The 24528-nt window shown below is 37.1% G+C and overlaps 1 protein-coding gene across 2 annotated transcripts in view; it reads left to right on the top strand.

Annotated features, from left to right (window-relative positions):
- LOC132413508 (membrane cofactor protein-like) overlaps positions 1-22846 on the top strand; it is a 54808-nt gene extending 31962 nt beyond the window's left edge. For both annotated transcript variants that reach the window (XM_059995525.1, XM_059995517.1), the window contains one exon: positions 22534-22846. The gene's annotated coding sequence lies outside the window, so the exon portion shown is untranslated. The remainder of the gene's footprint in view (positions 1-22533) is intronic.
- Positions 22847-24528: the final 1682 nt, after the last annotated feature.

The following is a 24528-nucleotide window of genomic DNA, read 5'->3' as shown; positions in this document are numbered from 1 at the left end:
TAGTGCACCACAGCTAAACAGGAGGGAGTCCGGGAAAAAGTCTGGAACTGCCTAAGAGTCAAGAGACCATTGTTTCAGGGTGCACGAGGAGAGGAAGTTCAGAAAACCGCCTAAACAAGCTTCAGAGACAGGTGCGAACCGCGGCTATCACTGCAGACACCAGAGACAGGCATGAAATGCTGTGGGTGCAGCTGCAGCCACCAGGAATCCTGTGTGCAAGAACAGGTCACTATCCACACCTCCCCTTCCAGGAGCCTGTGCAGCCTGCCACTGCCAGTGCCCCGTGATCCAGGGAGAATTTCCTCAGAAGAACACACGGCATGCCTCAGGCTGTTGCAACGTCACACTGGCCTCTGCCGCCACTGGCTTGCCCTGCATTCCGTACCCATCACTCCCCCTGGCCTGAGTGAGCCAGAGCCCCCAATCACCTGCTCCTTTAACCTCCTTCTGTCTGGGCAAAGAACAGATGCCAGAGGGCGACCTACATGCAGAGATGGGGCCAAATCCAAAGGTGAACCCCAGGAGCTGTGTGAACAAAGAAGAGAAAGGGAAATATCTCCGTGCAGCCTCAGGAGCAGCAGATTAAATCTCCACAATCAACTTGATGTACCCTCCATCTGTGGAATACATGAATAGACAACAAATCATCCCAAAATTGAGGCAGTGGATTTTGGGAGCAAGTGTGGACTTGGGGTTTGCTTTATGCAACTGACTACTTTCTGATTTTTATGTTTATCTTAGTATAGTTTTTAGCGCTTGTTATCATTGGTGGATTTGTTTATTGCTTTGGCTGCTCTCTTCTTTTTTCTTTCATTACTTTTTAATTGTTTTACTTTAATAATTTTTTTAATCTTAATAACTTTCTTTTCTTTTCTTTTATTATTGTTTTTTCTTTCATTCTATTTTTTCTCCCTTTTCTTCTGAGCCATGTGGCTGACAGGGTCTGGGTGCTCCGGCTGGGTGTCAGGCCTGAGCTTCTGAGGTGGGAGAGCCAAGTTCAGGACATCAGACCACCAGAGACCTCCCAGCCCCAAGTAATATCAATCGGTGAGAGCTCTCCCTGAGATCTCTGTCTCAAGATGAAGACCCTGCTCCACTCAACGACCAGCAAGCTCCAGTGCTGGACACCCCATGCCAAACAACTAGCAAGACAGGAACACAATCCCACCCATTAGCAGAGAGCCTGCCTAAGATCATAATAAGTTCACAGACACCCCAAACACACCACCGGACACAGTTCTGCCCCCCAGAAAGAAGAGGTCCAGGCTCATCCACCAAAACACAGGCACCTGTCCCCTCCATGAGGAAGCCTATACAACCCACAGAACCAAACTTACCCACTGGGGGCAGACACCAAAAACAATGGGAACTACGAACCTGCAGCCTGAGAAAAGGATACCCCAAACACAGCAACTTAAGCAAAATGAGGAGACAGGGAAATACGCAGCAGGTGAAGGAGCAAAGTAAAAACCCACAGACCATACAAATGAAGAGGAAATAGGCAGTCTACCTGAAAAAGAATCCAGAGTAATGATAGTAAAGATGATCCAAAATCTTGGAAATAAAATGGAGAAAATACAAGAAACATTTAACAAGGACCTAAAAAAACTGAAGAGCAAACAAGCAGTGATGAAAAACACAATAAATGAATTTAAAAATTCTCTAGAAGCAATCAATAGCAGAATAACTGTGGCAGAAGAACAGATAAGTGACTTGGAAGATAAAAGAGTGGAAATGACTACTGCAGAGCAGAAAAAAGAATGAAAAGAATTGAGGACAGTCTCAGAGACCTCTGGGGCCATTAAATGCACTAACATTCAAATTATGTGGGTCCCAGAAGAAGAGAAAAAGAAAGGGACAGAAAATATTTGAAGAGATTATAGTTGAAAATTTCCCTCTTGTGGGTAAGGTAACAGTCAATCAAGCCCAGGAAGCACAGAGAGTCCCATACAGGATACTCAAAGGAAAAACATAACAAGACACATATTAATCAAACTATCAAAAAGTAAATACAAAGAAAAAATATTAAAAGCAGCAAAGGAAAAGCAACAAATAACATACAAGGGAATCCCCATAAGGTTAACAGCTGATCTTTCAGCAGAAACTCTGCAATCCAGAAGGGAGTGGCAGGATATATTTAAAGTGATTAAAGGGAAAAACCTACAACCAAGATTACTCTACCCAGCAAGGATCTCATTCAGATTTGACAGAGAAATTAAACCTTTACAGACAAGCAAAAGCTATGAGAATTCAGCACCACCAAACCAGCTTTACAAGAAATGCTAAAGGAACTTCTCTGGGCAGGAAATACAAGAGAAGGAAAAGACCTACAAAAAGAAGCCCATAGCAATTAAGAAAATGGTAATAGGAACATACATATTGATAATTACCTTAAACGTAAATGGATTAAATGCTCCAAGTAAGGGCTTCCCTGGTGGCACAGTGGTTGAGAGTCTGCCTGCCGATGCAGGGGATACAGGTTCATGCCCCGGTCCAGGAAGATCCCACACACTGCAGAGCAGCTAGGCCCATGAACCATGGCTGCTGAGCCTGCGCGTCCGAAACCTGTGCTCTGCAATGGGAGAGGCCACAACAGTGAGAGGCCCGCATACCACACACACACACACACACACACACACAAAAGCTCCAACTAAAAGACACAGGCTCGCTGAATGGTTACAAAAACAAGACCCATATATATGCTGTCTACAAGAGACCCACTTCAGACCTAGGGACACATACAGACTGAAAGTGAGGGGATGGAAAAAGATTTTCAATGCAAATGGAAATCAAAGAAAGCTGGAGTACAAATTCTCATATCAGACAAAATAGACTAAAATAAAGACTATTACAAGGGGCAAAGAAGGACACTACATAATGATCAAGGGATCAATCCAAGAAGAAGAAATAACAATTGTTATGCAACATAGGAGCACCTCAATACATACGGCAAATGCTAAGAGCCATAAAAGAGAAATCGACACTAACACAATAATAGTAGGAGACTGTAACACCCCACTTTCACCACTGGACAGATCATCCAATATGAAAATAAATAAGGAAACACAAGCTTTAAAGGACACATTAAACAAGAGGCACTTAATTGATAGTTATAGAACATTCATTCCCAAAACAACAGAATACGTTTCTTCTCAAGTGCTCATGGAACATTCTCCAGGATAGATCATATCTTGGGTCACAAATCAAGCCTTGGTAAATATAAAAAAAATGAAATTGTATCAAGTATCTTTGCTGAACACAATGCTATAAGACTAGATATCAATTTCAGGAAAGGGCTTCCCTGGTGGCACAGTGGTTGAGAATCTGCCTGCTACGGCAGGGAACACGGGTTTGAGCCCTGGTCTGGGAAGATCCCAAATGCCACGGAGCAACTAGGCCCTTGAGCCACAACTACTGAGCCTGCACGTCTGGAGCCTGTGCTCCACAACAAGAGAGGCCACGATAGTGAGAGGCCCGTGCACCACGATGAAGAGTGGCCCCCAATTGCCACAACTAGAGAAAGCCCTCGCACAGAAACGAAGACCCAACACAGCAAAAATAGATAAATAAATTAATAAACTCCTACCCCCAACATCTTCTTTAAAAAAAAAAAATTCAGGAAAAAACTGTAAAAGATACAAACAAATGGAGGCTAAACAATGCACTAATAAATAACCAAGAGATAACTGAAGAAATCAAAGAGGAAATCAAAAAATACCTAGAAACAAATGACAGTGAAAACATGACGACCCAAAACCTATAGGACGCAGCAAAAGCAGTTGTAAGAGGGAAACTTATAACAATACAATCCTACCTCAAGAAACAAGAAACATCTCAAATAAACAACCTAACCTTATATCTAAAGCAATTATAGAAAAAGAACAAAAAACCGCAAGTTAGCAGAAGGAAAGAAATCATAAATATCCGATCAGAAATAAATGAAAAAGAAATGAAAGAAACAATAGCAAAGATCAATAAAACTGAAAGCTGGTTCTTTGAGAAGATAAGCAAAATGGATAAACAATTAGCCAGATCCATCAAGAAAAAAAGGGAGAAGACTCAAATCAACAGAATTAGAAATGAAAAAGGAGAAGTACCCACTGACACTGCAGAAATACAAAGGATCATGAGAGATTACTACAAGCAACTATATACCAATAAAATGGACAACCTGGAAGAAATGAAAAAATTGTTAGAAAAGCACAACTTCCGAGATTGAAACAGGAAGAAATAGAAAATATAAACACACCAATCGCAAGTACTGAAATTGAAACTGTGATTAAAAATCTTCCAACAAACAAAGGACCAGGACCAGATGGCTTCACAGGCGAATTCTATCAAACATTTAGAGAAGAGCTAACGCCTATTGTTCTCAAACTCTCCCAAAATATAGCAGAGGGAGGAAAACCCCCAAACTCATTCTATAAGGCCACCATCACCCTGATACCAAACCCAGACAAAGATGTCACAAAAAAATAAAGCTATAGGCCAATATCACTGATGAACATAGATGCAAAAACCCTCAACAAAATACTAGCAAACAGGATACAACAATACATTAAAAGGGTCATACACCATGATCAAGTGGGGGTGTATCCCAGGAATGCAAGGATTCTTCAATATATGCAAATCAATCAATGTGATACATCATATTAACAAATTGAAGGATAAAAACCATGTGATCATCTCAATAGATGCAGAAAAAGCTTTCGACAAAATTCAACACCCATTTATGATAAAATCCCTCCAGAAAGTAGGCATAGAGGGAACTTACCTCAACATAATAAAGGACATATATGACAAAACCACAGCCAACATCATCCTCAATGGTGAAAAACTGAAAGCATTTCCACTAAGATCAGGAACAAGACAAGTTGGCCCACTCTCACCACTCTTATTCAACATAATTTTGGAAGTTTTAGCCACAACAATCAGAGAAGAAAAAGAAATAAAAGAATCCAAATCAGAAAAGAAGAAGTAAAACTGTCACTGTTTGCAGACGAGATGATACTATACATAGAAAATTCTAGATGCCACCAGAAAACTACTAGAGCTAATCAATGAATTTGGTAAAGTAGCAGGATACAAAATTCATGCCCAGAAATCTCTTGCATTCCTATACACTAATGATGAAAAGTCTGAAAGAGAATTTAAGGAAACACTCCCATTTATTTTTGCAACAAAAAGAATAAAATACCTAGGAATAAACCTACCTAAGGAGACAAAAGACCTGTATGCAGAAAATTATAAGGCACTGATGAAAGAAATTAAAGGTGATACAAATAGATGGAGAGATATACCATGTTCTTGGATTGGAAGAATCAACATTGTGAAAGTGACTCTACTACCCAAAGCAATCTACAGATTCAGTGCAATCCCTATCAAACTACCAATGGCATTTTTCACAGAACTAGAACAGAAAATTTCACACTTTGTATGGAAACACAAAAGACCCCAAATAGCCAAAGCAATCTTGAGAATGAAAGACGGAGCTGTAGGAATCAGGCTCCCTGACTTCAGACTATACTACAAAGCTACAGTAATCCAGACAGTATGGTACTGGCACAAAAACAGAAATATAGATCAATGGAACAGGATAGAAAGCCCTGAGATAAACCCATGCACATATGGTCACCTTATCTTTGATAAAGGAGGCAAGAGTATGTGATGGAGAAAAGGCAGCCTCTTCAATAAGGGGTGCTGGGATAATTGGACCCATACATGTAATAGAATACAATTAGAACACTCCCTAACACGACACACAAAAATAAACCCAAAATGGATTAAAGACCTAAATATAAGGCCAGACACTATAAAACTCTTAGAGGAAAACATAGGCAGAACACTCTATGACATAAATCACAGCAAGATCCCTTTTGACCCACCTCCTAGAGAAATGGAAATAAAAACTAAAATAAACAAATGGGACCTAATGAAACTTAAAAGCTTTTTCACAGCAAAGGAAACCATAAGCAAGACAAAAAGACAACCTCAGAATGGGAGAAAATATTTGCAAATGAAGCAACTGACAAAGGATTAATCTCCAGAATATACAAGTAGCTCATGCAGCTCAATATCAAAAAAGCAAGCAACCCAATCCAAAAAGGGGCAGAAAACCCAAATAGACATTTCTCCAAAGAAGATATACAGATTACCTACAAAAACATGATAGGATGCTCAATGTCACTAATCATTAGATAAATGCAAATCAAAACTACAATGAGGTATTTCCTCACAGCCAGAATGGCCATCATCAAAAAATCTGCAAACAGTACATGCTGGAGAGGGTGTGGAGAAAAGGGAACCCTCTTGCACACTTGGTGGGAATGTAAATTGATACAGCCAATTGAGAACAGTGTGGAGGTTCCTTAAAAAACTAAAACTAGGGCTTCCCTGGTGGCGCAGTGGTTGAGAGTCCGCCTGCCGATGCAGGGGACATGGGTTCGTGTCCCGGTCCGGGAGGATCCCACATGCCGTGGAGCGGCTGGGCCCGTGAGCCATGGCCGCTGAGCCTGTGCGTCCAGAGCCAGTGCTCCGCACCGGGAGAGGCCACAACAGTGAGAGGCCCGCGTACAGCAAAAAAACAAACAAACAAAAAAAAACAACAACAAAAAAACTAAAACTAGAATTACCATATGACCTAGCAATCCCACTACTGGCCATATACCCTGAGAAAATCATAACTCAAAAAAGAATCATGTACCACAATGTTCATTGCAACTCTATTTACAATAGCCAGGACATGGAAGCAACCTAAGTGTCCATCAACAGATGAATGGATAAAGAAGATGGGGCACATATATACAATGGAATATTACTCAGCCATAAAAAGTAACAGAATTGAGTTATTTGTAGTGAGGTGGATGGACCTGGAGTCTCTCATACAGAGTGAATTAAGTCAGAAAGAGAAAAGCAAATACCGTATGCTAACACATTTATATGGAATCCAAAAAAAATGGTTCTGAAGAACCTAGGGGCAGGACAGGAATAAAGATGCAGATGTAGATAATGGACTTGAGGACATGGTGAGGGGGAAGGGTAAGCTGCGACTAAGTGAGAGAGTGGCATTGACATATATACACTACCAAATGTAAAATAGATAGCTAGTGGGAAGCAGCTGCATAGCACAGGGAGATCAGCTTGGTGCTTTGTGACCATCTAGAGGGGTGGGATAGGGTGGGTGGGAGGGAGACGCAAGAAGGAGGGGATATATGGATATATGTATACATATAGCTGATTCACTGTTATACAGCAGAAACTAACAATACATTGTAAAGCAATTATACTCCAATAAAGATTTTTTAATTGTATAAATTGACATTGTCTTCAGAAAATAGCGGCTTTAAACATAAAAATTAAAATTTTAAGGGTATAATTTACAATTTTTTTAAAGATTTAGAATAAATCATGGCCAATAAACCTGATTAACATAGACACAAAGAATCCTCAACAAAACACAAACTGCATTCAACAATACATTAAATGGATCATACATCATGATCAAGTGGAATTTATGCAAGGATGGTTCAACATCTGCAAAATAATCAATGTGATATACCACATTAACAAAATGTAGGATAAAAGTTATATGATCATCTCAATAGATGTGGCAAAAGCATTTGACCAAATTCAGCATCCATTTATAATAAAAACTCTGAGTAATGTGGGTATTGAAGGAACATACCTCAATATAATAAAGGCCATATATATATCAGCTGAAAGCTTTTCCTGTAAGATCAGTAACAATACAAGGTGCCCACTCCTGCCACTTTTATTAAACATAGAATTGGAATACCTAACCACAGAAATCAGAGAAGAAAAAGAAATAAAATCAGCCAAATTCAAAAGGAAAAAGTAAAACTGTCACTATTTGCTGGTGACATGATATTATATGTAGGACACCTTAAAGATTTTACCAGAGATCTTATAGAGCTAATAAACAAATTCAGTAATGTTACAGGATACAAAATCAATGTACAAATATCTGTTGCATCTCTTACACTAACAACAAACTATCAGAAAGAGAAATTAAGAAAACAGTCTCATTTACAGTAACATCAAAAAGAAAAGTACCTGTATTTAACCAAGGAGTTGGAAGACCTGTACACTGAAAATTATCTCTAATTAAAGAAATTGAAGAAGACGAATAAATGGAAAGATATTTCATGTTCATGGATTGGAAGAATTAACATTGTTAACATATTCTCAAAGCAATCTACAGATTCAGCGCAATCTCCATCAAAATTCCAATGGCATTTTTCACAGAAGTAGAACAAACAATCCTAAAAAATTCATATGAAGCCACAAAAGCAATCTTAAGAAAGAACAAAGCTGGTGACACCATGCTCCGTGGTTTCAAACTATATTATAATGCTCTAGAAATCTTTTTTGGTTTTTAGCTCATTTTATTCAATTTAATCACCTCTGAATTGTGTAGAAGTTTTTTACATCTTTAGTCACATTTCTAAGAAACAAAGTGATGGAAGAGATGTTTTTAAAGCTACAGGTGCTGGAGGGCAAGGGCTAAGTATAGGCTTGACAAGTAGACAAAGCCTCCCGGGTTTACTCAGAAGTTCAGAGAGGAAAGTGTTCTCTGCACACACCTATGCAGTGTTGGCATAAAAACATAGATCAATGGAACAGAATAGAGAGCCCAGAAATAGACCCACGTTTATAAAGTCAATTAATTTACAACAAAGGAGGCAAGAATATACAATGGGGAAAAGAGTCTCTTCAATAAATTGTGTTGGGAAAACTGAACAGCTACATTCAAAAGAATGAAACTGGATTGCTATCTTACACCATACACAAAAATTAACTCAAAGTAGATTCAAGACTTGAACATAAGACCTGAAATCATAAAACTCCTAGAAGAAAACATAAGCAGAAACTCGTTGATATACATCTTCACAATGATATTTTTTGGATTTCAAACCAAAAGCAAAAGCAACAAAATAAACAAGTGAACTACATCAAACTAAAAATGCTTCTGTACAGCAAAGGAAACCATGAACAAAATGAAAGGGCAAGCTACTGAACTGCAGAAAATAATTGCAAATAATATATTTGATAAATTGTTAATATCCAAAATATGTGAAGAACTGATACAGCTCAGTAGTAAAAAATCAAACAATTTTATTAAAAATGGGCATAGGATCTAGATGGACATTTTCCAAAGCAGGCATATAGATCACCAACAGGTGCATGAAAAGATACTCAACATTACTAATCATCAGGGAAATACAAATCAAAATCCCAATGTTATATCATCTCATACTATTGAGGTTCCTCAAAATATCAAAAATAGAACTACCATACAGTTCAGCAATTCCACTTCTGGGTATTTATCCAAAGGAAATAAAAACACTAACTTGAAAAGATATCTGCCCCCCTATATTCATTGCAACATTATTCATTAGCCTAGATATGGAGACAATCTAAGTGTCCATCGATGGATGAATGTATAAAGAAAATGTGATAGGTAGATAGATAGATAGATAGATAGATAATAGAATTATTCAGCCATAAAAAAGAATGAAATCTTGCCATTTGCAACAACATGGATGGACATGGACCTCGAGGGCATTTTGCTTAGTGAAATAAGTCAGATAGAGAAAGACAAATACCATATGATCTCATTTATATGTGGAATCTTAAAAAACAAAAGACAAGCTCATGCATGCAGAAAGCTGATTGGTGAGGCCAGAGGAAGGGGCTGGGGGGTTGGCATATCATGTGAAAGGAGCAAAACTTATAAACTTCCAGTTATAAAATAAGTCATGGGGATGTAATGTACAGCATGGTGACTATACTTAATATTAATAATACAGTATTGCATATTTGAAAGCTGCTAAGAGAGTATAAAAAGTTCTTATCACAAGAAAAAAATTTGTACATATGTATGGTGCCGGATATTTACAAGACTTATTGTGGTGATCATCTTGCAGTATTTACATATATCAAGTCATTCTGAGTACACCTAAAGCTAAGACAACGCTATATCTCAATTTTAAGAAAAAGCCCATATTTTACAACATAGCATCTAAATTATCTTTGTAAAGAAAACCAAAAATTGCCATATTAAATTTTTTTAATATATTGGAAACATTATATCTTTAACCAATGAAACATAATTAATCCTATATGTGGTAGCATAATTTGAGAAAAAAATTGTTTTCAAAAAATAATGTGGGAGGGGTAATTAATAATTGCCTTTGAGGTAAAATATAAAGTACAGTTGACCCTTCACAACACAGTGATTAGAGGCTCAGTTGAAAATCCACATACAATTTTATAATTTTACATTTGCTCCCCCGCCTCCACTGCCAATCCATGGTTCTGCCTTTGCAGATTCAACCAACCATGGATCCAGCAGTGCTGTAGTACTTATCTATCTACTGAAAAAAGTCCATGTGTAAGTGGACCACACAGTTCAAGCTCATGTTGTGCAAAGATCAACTGTATATGGAAATCTTTTTGGTTATATGTTATCCTTTTCATGACAGGAACATGGGCAGTTAGAAATTCAGTGTTACAGAATGGCTCAGCTTTATGCTCTTTGTGTGGATTGTTTCATTTCCAGACTTTGAAGTCATTTCTTACCCTTTAAGTTCTGTATTATTTTAATAGCTGAAGTTACTCTAATGCATGGGAGGTATGCCTTTCTTTTTCAAAGTTTAGAACAGCGCTTCTCTAATATGTACATTAATCACATGGCATCTTGTTAAAATGCAGATTCTGATTCATTAGGTCTGGTGCAGAGCCCGATATCTTGCATCTCTAATGATCTCCCAAGTAATGATGCTGCTGGGCCTGGACTGTGCAGATTCTGATTCATTAGGTCTGGTGCAGAGCCTGATATCGTGCATCTCTAATGGCCTCCCAAGTAATGATGCTGCTGGGCCTGGACTGTGCTCTACCAAGGAGTAGACTATTACTGATGTGCCCATATTCTTGAAATTTGAAGAAACATCATCAATCTTACTGACAAATTTTTATCCTCTTTAAGATAATTGGATTTTTTAAAGACTCCTCATCAATATGTATGCTTAAAAAAAAGGATGTGGGGTAATACTAAGCTTTAAAAAAAAGTAAAGATTTTTATTATATTCTTTACACTGTTTAATGTTCATAATCTTTCCCCATATCCCAAATCGGCTATTGTTGCCTTAGAAACTCCTTTAAGACTGTAAAATATATGCAGTTACTTCTCTATTTCTAGGAGTAACTGTGGAAGCAGGATACTGAGCAAAGATAATCCCAAATTGCTGTTAAAAGTGGATAGAAAATGGATTTGATGTAATTTTGTATTTAGGATGATTTGGGAACACAGTTGCCCTACTGCAGCCTCCATCCCAAAGTACAGAAGTACTGTAGTAGTCACTTTTTAGGATCACTAAACATCATTTAAAATACTTGATTAAAAATGGCCAACAAGGTTAGTGTAGTCTGCTACAGTTTTCTGTTTCTTAGCTCTCAACTAAGAATAGAATATGATCCCAATTGGTCTGATGGGCTCCATCTACATCTTCCTTTTCCCTTCCAATCTTTTTCTTTCTTTCTTTCTTTCTTTCTTTCCTCCTTCCTTCCTTCCTTCCTTCCTTCCTTCCTTCCTTCCTTTCTATTTCTTTCTTTTTCTGTCTTTCTCCTGCGTTGGGTCTTCATTGCTGTGTGCAGGCTTTCTCTAGTTGTGGCAAGCCAAATCTCCTTTCTTAACGAATTCTTCTACCATACTTTCCAGACTTGGAATCCACAGCCTTCGCCCTCTCCTTTGCTACTGCTCAAACTTGTTTTGCATGTCTGGACTGTGTGGTTTCAAGAAAACAAATGTTTTCACTTATTTGTAGTAATTTTCTTTTCATAAATGCATGATTTTCTTTACTCCAGGTAAATTATTGCAGGATAAGTGAGAGTTTGCTAAGTTTGCTAGAATAATTTCCATAATTTATATACTTATTACCCGTGACAAAATATATTTTTTTATTTTCTTCCAAAAAGGATATTTACTATTTGGTATAACTTAAGCCTATTTTTAATGTTATATTAATAATGAGTGATCCAGAAACTTTGTAATATTTAACCTGTCTGTTTAAATGAATGTTACAGAAGTTTTTTGGACTTGCTGTAGATAGTTGCCAGTTAGGTGCTGAAGAGTGTAATGATGGGGGGAAAAATGAAACATCACATTAATTTGAATTTTTTCTACCTGGCTTTCAAATTCTTGAGCATTCAAAGAATTCTACAAAAACATTTTGCATAGTAACTAATAAATCAGAAAGATTATTTGATTCATTGAGAGAACACATTTATAAAATTTAGATCCATCCCAGAAAAATAGGAGGTCACCTAATAAGTTTTACAGAGATCTTCCCTCAGGTGAAAACAGCTGTGCTACAGAAAGAAACTGTCCTCAATGCAAAAGTTAAGATACATCCAAAAATGTATGACTTGTTATAAAATCAATTTCTGAGACAATATTACATGGAATCAATACATGCTCTGCGTATTACCTCAAATTCTAGGGTGCTAGAGGCCAGGACCACTTTTTCTCATACAATCTCATTCTGTGAAAAAGAGTTTACATTATTCACTTGAGGCTAAGTCCTTTCAGGGTTAAACAGATTGCACACAAATATAGAATCTGCTTATCTGCTGGATGATCTATAAGACCTCAAAGGTAAGGTAGTTTCTTGCACCAAATTCTTGTTTCAAGTTCCTAATGAGAATCAGGAGAGCCATAATTCATGAACCTAATTGTCAGCTTACTTCCCTTCTCCTCTATCATTGATTTTATCCCATTTTTATGCCACTCTTGCTTCCTTTTGGTTTGACGTCACTATTTTATTCAGCCCTTTTCCCTTCCTCTGTTCAGCAAATACCTAACTGGTGAGAGCCACAGACAAGTAAATTTTCTTTCTTTCTTAGAAGAGATGAGAGAAAGGTTTGCTTTTATCATTAAAAGGTATCTTCTTTCTGTTGCGTTTCTTTTCAGAGATGTCCTTTCTTCTGAAAAGTATTCAATGAATATTTAGATATCAATAACCTGAACTAAGATAAGTGGGCAGTAGACATCCAAGAGGACACTAGGATTCTTGCTCTCTGTGTTAGATTATTGAGGTTTTCTCATACCTTCCCTGTTTTAATGTAAAATAATGTGAATTGATAGGCTGTTGCTTTGACATAGGTGCCAACAGTGTAATGTCCCCCTTATCCTTTTATCAGGCTACCTAGCTTCTCTACCTTATAACAGCTCTGAATCCAAAGCTGGGGGAATTTTTTAGCCCAATGGGAAATAATCACAGAATCTGTTCATTTTAAGTGCAGAGAGGAAAATTATTCTTTGACAGAAGAAAAAATACATTTTACTTAATTTTTTAAAGAAATTCAATTTCAACTTGTAAATATTAATTCTGTAAAGGCATTTATCTCTTCCCTTGACCAGGATATTTTTGGCATATGAAAGAGAAACCAACAAAAAATATAATCAGATTTTGAAAAATTATGAAATGTATTGTCTTAAGCCATTTAACCCGCTCAACTTCTGTCTTTGAATGAAATGAATTGGAACTTCCTCTTTTTGACTGAAGTATTCTTTTTTTTCTTGACTCATTTTTTCTTATATAGCAGGTTCTTATTATTTGTCTATTTTATACATATTACTGTACAAAGGTCAATCCCAATCTCCCAATTCATCCCACCAGCACCACCACCCCCCACACTTTCACCCCTTGGTGTCCATACTTTTGTTCTCTACATCTGTGTCTCTATTTCTGTCTTGCAAACTGGTTCATCTGTGCCATTTTTCTAGATTCCACATATATGTGTTAATATACGATATCTGTTTTCCTCCTTCTGACTTACTTCACTCTGTAAGACATTCTGTAGGTCCATCCATGTTTCTACAAATGACCCAATTTCATTCTTTTTATGGCTTAGTAATATTCCATTGTATATATGTGCCACAACTTTGTTATCTATTCATCTGTCAATGGGCATTTAGGTTATTTCCATGACCTGGGTATTGTAAATAGCATTGCAGTGACCATTGGGGTGCGTGTGTCTTTCTGAATTATGGTTTTATCTGGGTATGTGCCCAGTAGTGGGATTGCTGGGTCATATGGTAATTCTATTTTTAGATTTTTTAAGGAACCTCCATACTGTTCTCCAGAGTGGCTGTATCAATTTACATTCTCATCAACTGTGCAAGAGGATTCCCTTTTCTCCACACCCTCTCCAGCAGTTATTGTTTGTGGATTTTCTGAAGTTGTCCATTCTAACTGGTGTGAGGTGATACCTCATTAATAAGTTTTGATTTGCATTTCTCTAATAATTAGTGATGTTGTGCATCTTTTCATGTGCTTCTTGGCCATCTGTGTGTCTTCTTTGGAGAAATGTGTAATTAGGTCTTCTGCCCATTTTTGGATTGAGTTATTTGTTTTTTTTAATATTGAGCTGCATGAGCTGTTTATATATTTTGGAGATTAATCTTTTGTCCGATGATTCGTCTGCAAATATTTTCTCTGATTCTGAGGGTTGTCTTTTCGTCTTGTTTATGGTTTCCTTTGCTGTGCAAAAGGTTTGAAGTTTCATTAGGTTCCATTTGTTTATTTTTGTTTTTATTTCCATTACTCTAGGAAGTGGGTCAAAAAAGATGTAGCTGTGATTTGTCAGAGAGTGTTCTTCCTATCTTTTCGTCTAGACTTTTATAGTGTCTGGTCTTACATTTAGACGTCTAATCCATTTTGGGTTTATTTTTGTATATGGTGTTAGGGAGTGTTCTAATTTCATTCTTTTACATGTAGCTATCCAGTTTTCCCAGCACCACTTATTGAAGAGACTGTCTTTTCTCCATTTTATATCCTTGCCTTCTTTGTCATAGATTAGTTGAATATAGCTGCGTGGGTTTATCTCTGGGCTTTATATCTTGTTCCATTGATCTATATTTCTGTTTTTGTACCAGTACCATATTGTCTTGATTACTGTAGCTTTGTAGTATTGTCCGAAGTCAGGGAGTCTGATTCCTCCAACTCCGCTTTTTTCCCTCAAGATTGCTTTGGCTATTCGGGGTCTTTTGTGTCTCCATACAAATTTTAATATTTTTTGTTCTAGTTCTGTAAAAAATGCTATTGGTAATTAGATAGGGTTTGCATTGAATCTGTGGATTGCTTTGGGTAGTATAGTCATTTTCACAATATTGATTCTTCCAATCCAAGAACATGGTATATCTCTCCATCTGTTGGTATCATCTTTAATTTCTTTCATCAGTGTCTTATAGTTTTCTGCATACAAGTCTTTTTCCTCCCTAGGTAAGTTTATTCCTAGGTATTTTATTCTTTTTGTTGCAATGGTAAATGGGAGTGTTTCCTTAATTTCTTTTTCAGATTTTGCATGATTAGTGTATAGGAATGCAAGAGAGTTCTGTGCATTAATTTTGTATCCTGCAACTTTGCCAAATTCATTGATTAACTCTAGTAGTTTTCTGGTGGCATCTTTAGGATTCTCTATGTATAGTATCATGTCATCTGCAAACGGTGACAGTTTTACTTCTTCTTTTCCAATTTGTATTCATTTTATTTCTTTTTCTTCTCTGATTGCCTTGGTAGGACTTCCAAAACTATGTTGAATAACAGTGCTGAGAGTGGACATCTTTGTCTTGTTCCTAATTTAGAGGAAATACTTTCAGTTTTTTAAAATTGAGAATGATGTTTGTTGTGGGTTTGTTGTATATGGCCTTTATTATATTGAGGTAGGTTCCCTCTATGCCCACTTTCTGGAGATTTTTATCATAAATGGGTGTTGAATTTTGTCAAAAGCTTTTTCTGCATCTATTGAGATGATCATATGTTTTTTATTCTTCAATTTGTTAATATGGTGTATCACATTGACTGATTTGCATATATTGAAGAATCCTTGCATCCCTGGGATAAATCCCACTTAATCATGGTGTATGATCCTTTAATGTGTTGTTGGATTCTGTTTGCTAGCATTTTGTTGAGGATTTTTACATCTATATTCATCAGTGATATTGGTCTGTAATTTTCATTTTTGGAGTATCTTTGTCTGGTTTTGATATCATGTGATGGTGGCCTCATAGAATGAGTTTGGGAGTGTTCCTTCCTCTGCAGTTTTTTGGAAGAGTTTGAGAAGGATGTGTGTTAGCTCTTCTCTAAATGTTTGATAGAATTCCCCTGTGAAGCCATCTGGTCCTGGACTTTTGTTTTTTGGAAGAATTTTAATCACATTTTCAATTTCATTACTTGTGATTGGTCTGTTCATATTTTCTATTTCTTCCTGGTTCAGGCTTGGGAGGTTATTCCTTTCTACGAATTTGTCCATTTCTTCCAGGTTGTCCATTTTATTGGCATAGAGGTGCTTGTAGTAGTCTCTTAGGATGCTTTGTATTTCTTCGATGTCTGTTGTAATTTCTCTTTTTTCATTTCTAATTTTATTGATTTGAGTCCTCTCCCTCTTTTTCTTGATGTGTCTGGTGAATGGTTTATCAATTTTGTTTATCTTCTCAAAGAAGCAGCTTTTAGTTTTATTGATCTTTGCCATTGTTTTCTTTGTTTCTATTTCATTTATTTCTGCTCTGATTTTTATTTCTTTTCTTCTGCTAACTTTAGACTTAACTTCTGCTTCCTGGACTTGGGTGGCTATTTCCTTTCCCATGTTAGGGAAGTTTTCAACTATAATCTCTTCAAATATTTTCTCGGGTCCTTTCTCTCTCTCTTCTCCTCTGGGACCCCTATTATGTGAATGTTGTTACGTTTAATGTTGTCCCAGAGGTCTCTTAGGCTGTCTTCATTTCTTTTCATTCTTTTTTCTTTATTCTGTTCCGCAGCAGTGAATTCCACCATTCTGTCTTCCAGGTCACTTATCCGTTCTTCTGACTCAGTTATTCTGCCATTGATTCCTTCTAGTGTAGTTTTCATTTCAGTTATTGTATTGGTCATCTCTGTTTGTTTGTTCTTTAATTCTTCTGAATTAAATGTCTCTGTTAAACATTTCTTGCATCTTCTCGATTTTTGCCTCCCTTCTTTTTCCGAGGTCCTGGATCATCTTCACTATCATTATTCTGAATTCTTTTTCTGGAAGGTTTCCTATCTTCACTTCATTTAGTTGTTTCTCTGGGATTTTATCTTGTTCCTTCATCTGGTATATAGTCCTCTGCCTTTTCATTTTGTCTATCTTTCTGTGAATGTAGTTTCTGTTCCACAGACTGCAGGATTGTAGTTCTTGCTTCTGCTGTCTGCCCTCTGGTGGATGAGGCTATCTAAGAGGCTTTTGCAGTCTTTCTGATGGGAGGGACTGTTGGTGGGTAGAGCTGGGTATTGCTCTGGTGGGCAGAGCTCAGTAAAACTTTAATCTGCTTTTCTGCTGATGAGTGAGGCTACAGGGTCTTTGGTGGGGCTAATGGTGGACTTCAGGAGGGCTCATGCCAAGAAGAACTTCCCAGAACTTCTGCTGCCAGTGTCCTTGTCCCTGCGGTGATCCACAGCCAGCACCCCTCTGTAGGAGACCCTCCAACACTAGCATATAGGTCTGTTTCAATCTCCTATAGTGTCACTGCTCCTTCCCCCTGGGACCTGATGCACACACTACCTTGTGTGTGCCCTTCTAGTGTGGAGTCTCTGTTTCCCCCAGTCCTGTCAAAGTCCTGCAATCAAATCCCACTAGCCTTCAAAGTTTGATTCTCTGGGAATTCCTCTTCCCATCGCCAGACCTCCAGGTTGGGAAGCCTGACGTGGGGCTCAGAACCTTCCCTCCAGTGGGTGTACATCTGTGGTATAATTGTTCTCCAGTTTGTGAGTTACCCTCCCAGCAGTTATGGGATTTGATTTTATTGTGATTGCGCCCCTCCTACCATCTCATTGTGGGTCTCCTTTTTCTTTGGATGCAGGGTGTCTTTTTTGGTGAGTTCCAGTGTCTTCCTGTCGATGATTGTTCAGCAGTTAGTTGTGATTCTGGTGCTCTCGCAAGAGGGAGTGCTGATTGAAGTATCCTTGATTTACAATGTTGTGTTAATTTCTGCTGTACAGTAAAGTGGTTCAGTTATACAATTGTATATTATTTTTCATAATATGTTATTACAAGATATTGAATATAGTTCCCTGCACCAAAGATTTGGACATTGTTGTTTATCTATTTTATGTATAGTTGTTTGTATGTACTAATCTCAAACTCCTAATTTATCCCTCCCCCCATTTCCTCTTTGGTAACTATAAGTTTGTTTCCTGTCTGTGTGTCTGTTTCTGTACTGTACACAAGTTCTTTTGTACCATATTTTAGATTCCACATTTAAGTGATATCATATGATATTTGTCTTTCTCTGTCTTACTTCACTTAGTATGATAATCTCTAGGTCCATCCATGTTGTGGCAAATGGCATTATTTCGTTCTTTTTTATGGCTGAGTAGTACTTCATTATATATATATATATATATATATATATATATATATATATATATATATATATATACCCCACATCTTCTTTATCCATTCATCTGTTGATGGACATTTAGGTTGCTTCCATGTCTTTGCTATTGTAAATAGTGCCGCTGTGAACATTGGGGTGCATATATCTTTTTGAATTAGAGTTTTTTCTGGTTATATGCCCAGGAGTGGGATTGCTGGGTCATATGGAAACTCTGTTTTTAGGTTTTTAAGGAACCTCCATGCTGTTCTCTGTAGTGGTTGCACCAATTTACATCCCCACCAACAGTGTAGGAGGGTTCCTTTTTCTTCACAACTCTCCAGCATTTATTATGTATAGATTTTTTGATGATGGTCATTCTGACCAGTGTGAGGTGATACCTTATTGGAGTTTGGATTTGCGTTTCTCTGATAATTAGCGATGTTGAGCATCTTTTCATGTGCCTATTGGCCATCTGTATGTCTTCTTTGGGAAATGTCTATTTAGGTCTTCCACCCATTTTTTGATTGCACTCTTTGTCTGTTATTGAGTTGTATGAGATGTTTGTATATATTGGAATTTAATCCCTTGTGAGTCACATCATTTGCAAATATCTTCTCCCATTCCGTAGGTTGTCTTTTCATTTTGTTTATGGTTTCCTTTTCTGTGCAAAAGTTTATAACTTTGATTAGGTCCCATTTGTTTATTTTTGCTTTTATTCATATTGCCTTGGGAGACTGACCTAAGAAAACATTGGCACAATTTATGTCAGAGAACTTTTTGCCTATGTTCTCTGCTAGGAGTTTTATGGTGTAATGTCTTATATTTAAGCCATTTTGAGTTTATTTTTGTGTATGGTGTAAGGGAGTGTTCTAGCTTCATTGATTTACATGTGACTGTCCAGCTTTCCAAACACCCACCACTTGCCAAAGAGATTGTCTTTTCTTCATTTAATATTATTGCCTTCTTTGTCAAAGATTGACCATAGGTGTGTGGTTTATTTCTGGGCTCTCTATTCTGTTCTGTTGATCCATGTATCTGTTTTTGTGCCAATACATGCTGTTTGATTGCTATAGCTTTGTAGTATTGTCTGAATTCTGGGAGGGTTATGCTTCCAGGTTTGTTCTTTTCCCTCAGGATTGCTTTGGAAATTCTGGATCTTTTATGGTTCCATATAAATTTTAGGATTATTTGTTGTAGTTCTGTGAAAAATATCATGGGTAATTTGATAAGTATCACATTAAATCTGTAGGTTGCTTTGGGTAGTATGGTCATTTTAACAATAGTGATTCTTCCATTTCAAGAGCATGGAGTATCTTTTCATTTCTTTAAATCATCATCAATTTCCCTTATCAATGTTTTATAGTTCTCAGCATATAAGTCTTTTACCTACTAGGTCAGGTTTATTTCTAAGTATTTTATTCTTTTTGATGCAATTTTTAAAGGGATTTTTTTTTTTTACTTTCCCTTTCTGATATTGTTAGTGTAAAGAAATGCAACAGATTTTTATATGTTAATCTTGTATCTTGCTACCTTGCTAAATTTGTTTATCAGTTCTAGTAATTTTTGTGTGGACTCTTTAGGGTTTTCTATATATATAATAACCCTGTTATCTACATATAATGACAGTTTTACTTCCCTTCCAATTAGGATACATTTTATTTTCCTGTATGATTGCTGTGGCTAGGACTTCCAGTACTATATTGAATAGAAATGGTGAGAGGGAGCATCCTTGTATTGTTCCAGATTTTAGTGAGAAGGCTTTCAACTTTTCACCACTGAGTATTATGTTGGCTGTAGGTTTGTCATAAATAGCTTTTATTAAGTTGAGATATGTTCCCTCTATACCCACTTTGGTAAGAGTTTTTATCATGAATGGATGTTGAATTTTATCAAATGCTTTTTCTGCATCTATTGAGATGATCACGTGGTTTTTTCCCACTTCTTTTATTGATGTGGTGTGTTGCATTGAATGATTTGTGTATGTTGAACCATCCTTGTGTCCCTGGGGAGAATCCAACTTGGTCGTGGTGTATGATTTTTTATGTGTTGAATTTGGTTGCTGATATTGTGTTAAGAATTTTTGTATCTATATTCAAAAAGATATTGGCCTGTAATGTTCTTTTTTGGTAGTGTCTTTGTCTGGTTTTGGTACCAGGGTGATGGTGGCTTCATAAAATGACTTTGGGAGTGTTCTGGATCTGTATAAGTTCTTTGTATGTTTGGTAGAATTCCCAAGTGAAGCCATACAGTCCTGGACTTTTGTTTGCAGGGAGTTTTTAAATTATCAATTCTATTTTACTTCTAGCTATAGGTCTGTTTAAATTATCTATTTCTTCTTCATTCAGTTTTGGAGGGCTATATGTTTCTAGAAACTTGTTCATTTCTTCTGGGTTGTCCAGTTTGTCACATATAATTATTCTAGTATTCTCTTATGATTTTTTTTTTTTTTGTGGACGTTCCTCTTTTGTGCCAGAATGTGTGTCTGCAAACTTGGGAAGAGGAGATATGTTTCCCACCAATTATAATGTGAGGCACTACCCTAGGTTACAGTCACGAGTTTGGGAACAGATTCTACAAAGGCCAATAAGAAGGGCAGTTTCTTTGTAAAAGCAAAGTGGTGTCTTTGATCACAGGGGCAAAGGGGAAGACAAACATAACAACTAGAATGGCAGTGTGGGCCTACCCAGCCCTACGTATCTGCTTCGTTCTCTAAGGATTCCTTTGAGGATAAAGCCAAGCAGAAAAGCAGTTTTCAGAAGTCCATGAGCTTCAAGTTTTCTGTAAATACTTGAAGTTAACTTAATGAATGCTGAAGGTAATATATAATTAGTAATTCACTTCCACATTTTAATCATCTTCAAAGAGCTTCATTGTTATATCAAATGAATGTTTCTTTAAGTTTATATTAATGCTTATTTATCTTTCTCATATATTGGATTTCAATTTTTAATTCTATTTTTTTAAAAAAAGATTCCATTACTACTAGAAAAAATAAGTATTGCTTCAAAATAGAAAAATATACTGGTCTTAGAAGAGTCAGTGACAGGCCTAAATATTGAATCACTCTCCACAATTTTCTTGAGGAAACTGCTATATAACAAGTATTGTGCTGTGACAGTGCTCATTCATAGTGATGCCTCCCTCACCAAGAGAAATATGAAAGTCTCCAAAATTAACACAGTCAGCTCTTACATGGGGTAGGCACCCTGAAGTGTTAGCTGGGGCAGGCATACTGTAAATAACTGACGGGTCCCCATTTGGTTGTAGTCTGTCTATTGTAGTCAGTTTCCTAAGTAGGAACTGGAACTGCGTTTTCCAGCTCCAGAGTCAGTAGCTCTGAGTGGCTGCCAAGGACGTCAGAAGTGGCTCATCCTTTGTAAGATGAGCACACTACACACCAGATTCAAAGACTTAGTGCACACTACACACCAGATTCAAAGACTTAGTGCAAAGGAATGTACAATCCATGGGTATTGGGTTAAGTAAAAAATTTAAAACTAGTTTTCCTACTTCTTTTCCTTTTTTTAATGTAGCTTCTACAAAATTCAAAATTACCTGTGTGACTCACATTATATTTCTATGGACAATGCTGGACTTGAGTAATAGATTTTAGAAAGCTGTCTGTTGTTACAAAAAATAAGTGTGATGTGAGTTTCAGTTACTTAGGAGACTCTCTAACCAGAACACATGATTTTCTTGACAGTGAGGGGTAAATGAGGCATTACTGAACTTGAACACCACTGGAATTGTTACCTTTTTAAAGGTTTCATCTCAGAGCCAGAATTAAAATTGTATTTAAGGAAAACATGTACTTCTCTCTAGTCTTTCTCACCGGCCCTAAACTAAAATAAGGGAATATTTACTAAGTATATGAGGCTATTCTATTTCTTGTTTTGGAGGGAATCAGAAATATAATACAGGGATAGAAAAAGGGTTCCTGGAGTGAGACTAATTGAACATTTGAAATTACTTTAAAAGAATCATTTATTTCCTAGTTCAGTGACTCTTACTGTTATAAATACTTTTTCATTGTCCATTTTGTAACTGTGCTTCTGGAGTTTAATTTCTGTACTTAATTATGTTCACCTCTGATGCTATCTTCTTGTCTGTCCTTGTAGGAAAAAGGAAGTTGGTGCCGGACCCACCACTCACCAGAAAAAAACAACCAGTCGATCAGTGCAGAAGCACTAATTATTTTCCACAAACCCATGTGTCAGTTTATCTTTTGATTCTATTAATATGTTAAGATCTACAGTAAATTCATACAGCAACTATGGAAAACAGTATACATGTTACTCAAAAAATTAAAAATAGTGCCACCGGGGCTTCCCTGGTGGTGCAGTGGTTGAGAGTCCGCCTGCCGATGCAGGGGACATGGGTTCATGCCCCGGTCCGGGAAGATCCCACATGCCACGGAGCGGCTGGGCCCGTGAGCCATGGCCGCTGAGCCTGCACGTCCGGAGCCTATGCTCCGCAACGGGAGAGGCCACAACAGTGAGAGGCCCGCGTACCGCAAAAAAAAAAAAAAATAATAGTGCCACCATATGATTCAGCAATTCCACAATAGGTATATATCCGAAGGAAACGAAATCACCCTATGAAGAGATAACTGCACCTCCCTGTGTATTGCAGCATTATTTACAACAACCACGACATGGAAGGAACCTAGGTGTTCAGTGATGGATGAATGGATAAAGAAAATGTGAGATATATATAGGTATATATATATATATATATATATATATATATATATATATATATATACACACGCACACACATACACACAAATGTATATACATACACATATACACACATACAGTGGAATACAATTCAGCCATGAAAAAGAAGGAAATCCTGCCATTTGCAACAACGCTTATGGAACTTGAGGGCATTATGCTAAGTGAACAAGCCATACAGAAAGAGACAAATGCTGAATGACCTCACTTATATATGGAATCCAAAAATCCACACTCACAGAAAAAGAAATCAGCTTTTTGGTTGCCAGAGGCAGGGGGTGGGGATGATGGGGGAATTGGGTGAAGGGTGTCAAAAGGTACAAAATTCCAGATATAAGATAAATGAATATAGGGATATAATGTACAGCGTAGTGACAATAATTAGTAATTCTTTATTGTATACAGCTGACACTCTGTATCTGATGGTTCTGCATCAGCATCCCTGGATACAGAGGGCCGCCTGTGCTCTGCCATATAATATAAAGGACTTGAGAATTCAGAGTTTTATTTGCAGGGGAAGGGGGTGGGAATCTGGAACCAATCCTCCTAGGATATCAAAGAAAACTGCATTGGCAAATTGCTAAGAGAGTAGGTCTTCAAATTTCTGATCATGAAGAAGAAGAGGAAAACTTTTGGTAACTATGAGAGGTGATGGATGTTAAGAAATTTATTGTGGTAATCATTTCACAATGTATACATTATCAACTCATGCTGTACACCTTAAACTTATACAGTGTTATACAGGCATACCTCAGTTTTCTTGTTCTTCACTTTGTTGCACTTTGCAGATATTGCATTTTTTACAGATTGAAGATTTGTGGCAACCCTGCATCAGCAAGTTTATTGACACCATTTTTCCAACAGCATTTGTTCATTTCAGGTCTCTGTCACATTTTGGTAATTCTTGGAATAACTCAAACTTTTAAAATTATTATTCTATGAGTACACTACTTCAGCCCTTAGTAAAAAGAAAAACACTGCACATTTGGGATTTGAACAAGTTTGACTTCCTTAACAAGAATATTACCAGAAAATGTTCTTAGAGTAATAGAATGAAATTCTATTTTTAAAAATTATTTGTAACTTCCTGGTGATTTAGAGACACTATAAAGTTTGTCTGGCATTTGTTCTTCACCCCTTTTAATAACAATTAACCAGTCTAAGAAATCAAGAAGAATTCAGCATCAGTTGCAGTTGCATGCTTCTGTACAAAGTTAGAGGACTTCTAACACCCATAGCAGGAATGCCAGCTCAGGACAAAGTGAACACTGTGGCCTTGTAGTTTTCTTAAAAAGAATTCCATTCTTTAAGAGAGTTGGAGTCCACCCTAAATTCTGGCTATAGGTGGTTTTCTTTCCCCACTTGAATAAAGAGATG

The sequence above is a fragment of the Delphinus delphis genome, chromosome 1 (assembly GCF_949987515.2).
Source record: "Delphinus delphis chromosome 1, mDelDel1.2, whole genome shotgun sequence".
In the NCBI taxonomy this organism is placed as follows: domain Eukaryota; kingdom Metazoa; phylum Chordata; class Mammalia; order Artiodactyla; family Delphinidae; genus Delphinus; species Delphinus delphis.
Note: the sequence above shows the minus strand (reverse complement) of the source record. Positions and strands in the feature narration are given on the sequence as shown.